Source organism: Amphimedon queenslandica, unplaced genomic scaffold (assembly GCF_000090795.2).
Source record: "Amphimedon queenslandica unplaced genomic scaffold, v1.1 AMPQUscaffold_13443, whole genome shotgun sequence".
Taxonomy (NCBI): Eukaryota; Metazoa; Porifera; class Demospongiae; order Haplosclerida; family Niphatidae; genus Amphimedon; species Amphimedon queenslandica.
The window spans coordinates 128,176-134,595 of NW_003546321.1; the positions used below are offsets into that span (position 1 = coordinate 128,176).

The 6,420-nt window shown below is 39.5% G+C and overlaps 1 long non-coding RNA gene across 1 annotated transcript; it reads left to right on the plus strand.

Annotated features, from left to right (window-relative positions):
• Window positions 1-2,604: 2,604 nt before the first annotated feature.
• On the plus strand, window positions 2,605-3,195 carry LOC109581400 (uncharacterized). Its single transcript, XR_002184626.1, has 3 exons — window positions 2,605-2,834; window positions 2,906-2,995; window positions 3,049-3,195. It is a non-coding gene; the product is annotated as an uncharacterized LOC109581400 (long non-coding RNA).
• The last annotated feature ends 3,225 nt before the right edge of the window (window positions 3,196-6,420 follow it).

Here is a 6,420-nt window from a genome sequence, read left to right on the forward strand (position 1 = left end):
TATAGTGCTGTACTAGGCATAGTTTAGCAACTTTAGTGTTGCAGTTTAAATGTCATGGAGTTCTCATAATTGCAAAATAGGTGAAAAGAACTTGTTAAAATTTTTAAAAAATTGCATGATAAGTGTATTTTCAATGGTTGAATGTCATGACTTAGGCAGAAAATAAGCTCCCATATAATTTTGTTCCTGTTAGACTGCACCACCTATGGGTGGGGCTTGGGGATCATTCATTATATATATATCCCCTTCACATTGGTCAAGAGACAGTCTACGGCATACATTGTGCAAGGAGACTAGTGTAAGCAGATTATCATTCATAAATCTGTACCTATGCAGTCTACTCCTTCCTGTAGTTATCCTACTTCTATAACCCGGCTTCAAACTTATTCTTGGTTTACCTGTTCTTTATATCATGGAGGAATGTCTCACTCGTCTTGTGGAGGATACGTTTGCAAGGCTGTATGATCGCTTTGATGAAGTTGCAGAGATAGCAGCTAAAGAACCTATGGACTTCAAATCCAAAGGCAACGAAGACCAAATTGTCTTTGTGGAGAAGCAGCTGGAAAAATCACTGAAGCAGTTCCTGAGCTGACAGAAGCCTTCAATCAGTCAGTAGTGAAAGCAAAAAAGAGGAACATCAAGGAAGGTATGAACCTTATTACACATGGACAAAAGCTCATTGAGCGAAATGAGCATGGGTGGAGAGTGGTTAAGGAGTATGAATCTGAGTCTTTGGCCAAGTATGAAGATGATGTGAAGAGGATCGTAAAAGCTGAGAAAGCTACTGCTTCAGCAGCTGCAAAAATAAAGTTGCAGTCACGCCAATTGTTCCAAATCCAGGAAGGATTCTAGCTCTCCAGCAGCAATTGAATGCCAATTGGCCCACTAAAGCAAGGTCTGACTCATCAGCCAGCTGGTCATTTTTTGGCCTTTTTGGTAGTTTTAGACTGATTGGTCAGTGTTTCTGGTGTAGCGAAATGGGTCATTTGCAGAGTTCCTGTCCAAATTAAAAGCACTTCAGTATCCTCAATTTAGTTGTACTGAAGTAGATGGGTAGAGTGAGCACCCGTCAGAGAGTAATGATATTTTGTTAATATGTCAACTAGATATGGGGAAACTAGTGAGCATGGGGTTGAGACAGTAATGGTTAAAGGGTGGCTCAAACAACATTTGCCATTTTGGCAGGATGTGTTAAATCCTTTGACGTATATTTTGGATACTATTGAAAACACTTACAGATTACCTTTTATCGGCATAACCCCACATGCAGTGCTTGAAATTATAATTGCACAAGGGAAAATATTGAATTTGTTACTGAGTCTGTTAGTGAGCTTGTGGAAAATGGTTGTGCTAGGTTAGTAGCTCAGAAACAGGTTATTTGTAGTCCATGTTAGTTGTTGAAAATTCTGGGGGTACGAGGACGGTAATTATGAGTTTGAAATTCCTCAATTAATGTTTGTGGAAGTGTAAATTTAAGCATAAGGATTTTAGAACAGCCTTGGATTATTTTGAGGAAGATGCGTATTCATTCACTTTTCACTTGAAGTCGGGTTATCATCATATTGATATCCATGTTGAGCACCAGTAATATTTGGGTTTCCAATGAGAAGACCAGTTTTATGTGTTTACAGTTTTACCATTTGGGCTTTCCACGGCCTGTTATGACTTTACTAAAGTGCTTCATCCTGTGGTTAAGCATATTTGGGCCTTAGAAATAAGATTAGTACTTTGTCTTGATGATTGGTTATTTTCTGTGAGAGCATCGGAAACACAATCTAATTCTGTCAATAGAATAGTCGAAGAAATTATAACGGGTCAGTAATTAACAAAAAGAGAAGTAAGTTTATTCCTTCCAAGCAAGCTACTTGGTTAGGTTTTGAAATTGTTCAACTCTCAGTGAGATTACAGTTCCACGAGATAAGCTGCATATATTAAAGATTCTGCTACATTCAATAAATGAGGAGACTTTGATCCCAATGAGATTGATAGCTAGTATTGTGGGTAAGACTACCCCAATGAGCATTGATCTACAGAGGCATATCCAGGGGGGTGTTGAGGGTGATTGAGCACCCCCCTTATGGCTGGACTCAGCAAGAAACTACTGAAGTTCTGGACTCTTGCATTACTACCAAGCCTCGTGATCAAGTTATCTAGCCCCCTGACTATGATTTCAGCAGCTTCCAGTGCTTTAACAAGTGATCAGAAGTACCAGTGTGCTTGAAATTATTCTGACCCCACTTGTAACTGACATAGCTGAAGGGAAACGCAGTTTTACTGCCTTAAAATGGGCGTGGTCAAAATAGTGGAGCGCTTTGCGTGCCCCGCATTGCACTTCTTACACGTTTCTGTACTCTAGCACCCCCCTTTCCAAATTCCTAGATACGCCCCTGCTCTAGGAGACATTGTAGGCTTAGAACTTGTTTGTATTCAGTTATGCTTCTTCAAGGAAAAACGCAGAAAGAAAGGGGTTTTGGTACCAAATGGACTTCCATTTTACTCTCTAAGAAGACAAGGACCAGTTCTAGTTAGGCTTGATCGAGTTAAGGGGTCTTTAGGTACTAAAAGAAGGTGCTGGAACTGCTCTGTGTGTCATACTCGCCGATTTAGTTTAAAAAGGGAATCATTCTGAGGCTCTATCACATAATACTAGTAGTTCTTCTGCTATGCCCAATACTTCAGGTAGTTATAATGTGTTTAAATTAGTGATTATATATAAATAAGGTATGGGTGATGGGGACGCAGAGCAGCCATTTTGTGCATAGATATAGGATCGGCTATTGGGAAACATACATTAGTGTGGTATGATTGACCGAAGGATGATCAGTTACAGACAGGTATTCTTTGTTAGTATTATTATTATTATTACTATTATTATCAACATCATCAAAACTATTCATAATTTTAGATCGTCATGTGATTTCTGCTGAATTTCGATTCAATGCCAGTTGTGAGTCCTGTAATCGTAACTCAAGTTTATTAGGCACTAGATACAGAAGTAAGTATTATTTGTAATGTAAAGTAATCATATGGTGGCATTAATATTTTTAGGCTCGTACTAGCATTTTTCTTGTGCTGGTATATTACCATAACAGTACTGCCACATTTTTGTCGGCATCGCTGGGCACAGTTGGGAAGAGGTACACAGATACAGGAGGCTCCTCACCATCCCAATATCTATTCAACCCTATAATGTTTATATTTATAAAAATTTAGAATAGTATTTTTGCATTTACTTCTTCAAGTAGATCGATGAATGTTACAACTGCTACCAGTACTAGGATCTGAATGAGGACCATGTTGGTGTCTTTTGCTGGAACCACTTATACTTGATGATGGTGGCTGATATATGGTAGTCGGCAGGGCTGTCTGGTCCCAGTGGTGGTGGTTCTTGGGCTGGTATTCTGTGTAGTATTGATGGCTATTCTCTTGCCACTATCACTTATTACCTGCCTGGCAGCATCATTGACCGTGTTTCTTAGGCTGTTGGCAGATTTTTCATAATATATACAATATAATATTTGATAATAATGTAAAATTAATACTTCAAGTCAATTGTACCATTTCTCTCCTTGCTATGCTTTCTATGTGTGCTTGTAGGTTAACTGTCTCACCTTTGCTAATTTTAATGTTTTTATAATGCGTTTTGCTAGTGGTTTAGCCATGATAAGAACAGTGCCAGTGCGGGAGCCATTTTGTTATTTTCAAATTTCATTCAATCTGGCCGCCATATTGTGCCCAGGGCACCTCCTTTTATACTGTGATTGACGCAAGCGATTTCATGACATTGCGTGAATAGTTTTATAGTGCACCTTCTTGTTTAAGGACAAATTATCATTTTGGTTTAACAATATTGATAGCTTTATTGGCAGAAGAGTATGGCGGGACCCTTCTGCTGTTCCAGTTGTCTAGTCATCATACTGGTTTTGGTAGATACACAGTAGTAGCTCATGGTGACAACACTGCTCATCGCCAATAAACACCTCTGGAGAGCTTTACATAGAGAAATTTGAGAGCAGTAACTTTCACCCTCGCGGTGTTTGCTCCACGATTATCTGGTTATCTTTCAGATAACCAGAATGTCGTTCATATAATCAAGGTGGGTAGTAGAGTGGAGTTGCTGGCTGAAGCAATTGCTAATTTCAAATTACCTGTCCATACATTATTATAGTAGAGTTGGAGTGGTTACCTCTGGAAAAAAATGAAGTAGTAGACTACCTAAGTTGTATTGTATATTATAATGATTGGGGCTGCCAATTGCAGCTTTTCAGCTTATATAATCTAAGTGGGGTCCTCATACTGTCGACAGGTTTGCCAATTCCTTTAATGCTAAGTTACTTCGATTGAACAGTCATTTTCTGGATACTGGATTGGCAGCAAGGATTCTTGCACAGTTGATTGGCAGAATGAGCATAATTATTTCTGCTCCCCAATATACTTAATTTCTTATTCGCTGTTTCATGCTATGCATTACAAATGTGCTGGTACCTTAGTTGTGCCTAAGTTGCCTTCAGCTACTTTCCGGCCTCTTATTTGTGACTTTCAAGGTAGGCTAGACAAATTTGTTAAGAATTTAATGTATTTTTCGCTTTGGAGCCAGGCTTGTTTGTTAAAGGCAAGTTGGGTGCATGTTTATTCAAACATGGGATTCCTACTTCTGATGCATTGCGTGAGGTGGCTCCCTTTAAGAGCTGTTGGCTGATCATAGCCTAGTGATGTTTGCACTTTCAGTGCTGATTGCTAATTAGCTAAGTCATGGGCTATGTCTTAAGTATTGATAGGCTCTGTACATTAATTTGATTTCATTAATCATAATGCCAGTATTTCAAGGCCCACAAGCCCTGTGCAATGAGGCAATATTTATCAAAAGTTGTGTGCCTAATTAGCCTAATCGGTTATAATCCTGGTTGTAGTCAGTTATGCATAGATGTCCCTACCTTGGCTTCTTGCCAAGCTTGATAAGTTCATTTTCATTGTTCATTTGCAATGTTGCTGTCTTGTTTTAAACTACTAATAGCCTTATACCTGTCTGGTACAAATAAAAGATCCCCATAACACCAATACACTTAAGTATGGTTTTATTATGTATAGATGTATATGCTGTGTGTTTCTATATTCATGTATATATATATATATGTGTGTGTTTTTCTTTTCAGAGATGTTGCATGGGGTTGTTAGGGAGGGGCTACTTCAAATTAAGGACCCAAAACTCCTGCCTCTAGTATAGGGTCTAAAAAGGACTGTGTTGAATTTGAGGGCAGGGAGCATTGTTAAGAAGTATGTGGCAACGTTTAGTAGATGGAAGCAATGGGCATACCAATCTGAAATTCAATCGTTTCCTGTTGTCCCACTCCATTTAACTTTGTACCTGCAACACCTGTTAGACCAGGCGCAATCCAGAGTCGCAGTCAAAGAAGTGATTAATGCAGTACCCCAGGTTAATCAGGCTATGGGGTTACAGCCTATCATAGTGAGCTTTGGCTAAACCAAAGAGGCTGAAGGAGCCTGTCACTGATATGTTAAGAGATTTCGTTGATGGGCTCATGCCCAGCCATTCAAGTATGAGGACAATTGCTAAGGCTCTTATAGCATTTGCAGCTTTCCTCAGGTTTGCTGAGCTTGTCAATCTTCATTGCTGTGATGTCCGTTATATTTCTAGCCATGTTGTGGTCAAGATCCTATTAAGCAAGACAAACCAACTTTAACAAGGTAATGATGTTATATTACGCTCTGACACACCCACATGCCCTGTATATGGATTGACCAGTACTATAGGTTGGCTGGCATTGAGGCTTCTAGTACAGAATGGCTTTTTCGGGCAATTACTAGTACCAAGAAGGGATAAAAGCTTAAGAAGTCTGGGTCTCTCAGCTATACTAGGGTTAGGGAGCTTCTGCTGAACAGTCTCAAGGCTATTGGATACAAACCTTCACTCGTTGGTACTCACAGCTTTTGGGCATAAAGAGCCCCTCTGGCAGCTAATCAGGGTGTACCAGATGGGATGTATAAGCGGCATGGTAGATGGAGGTCCAAGACAGCCAATGATGAATACATCAAAGACTCCTTGAGTGTGAGATTGGAAGTGTCTAGGAAGCTCGGGTTGTGTGTTGTAGTATCACTTGGCCAATGTATATTAACCCTTTTTGTGGTGCCTATTGTGTTTAATCTATTTAAAAATAATTTTATTGGCTTGCAGAGACTTGCCACACCTCTTTATAGTGAATGCCTGTGTGGGAGGTTTAGGGTGGGTTTAAGGGTTAATACAGTTAGTAGGTTATGGGTGGTGTATTTTGTGATGTTTGAATGTAATGAATTAAGCAGAAAAGAAGCTCCCATATAGTTTTCATTACTGTTAAAATGCACCACCTATGGATGGGGCATGGGGCATCATTCATTATATATATGCCCTTGACATTGGTCAAG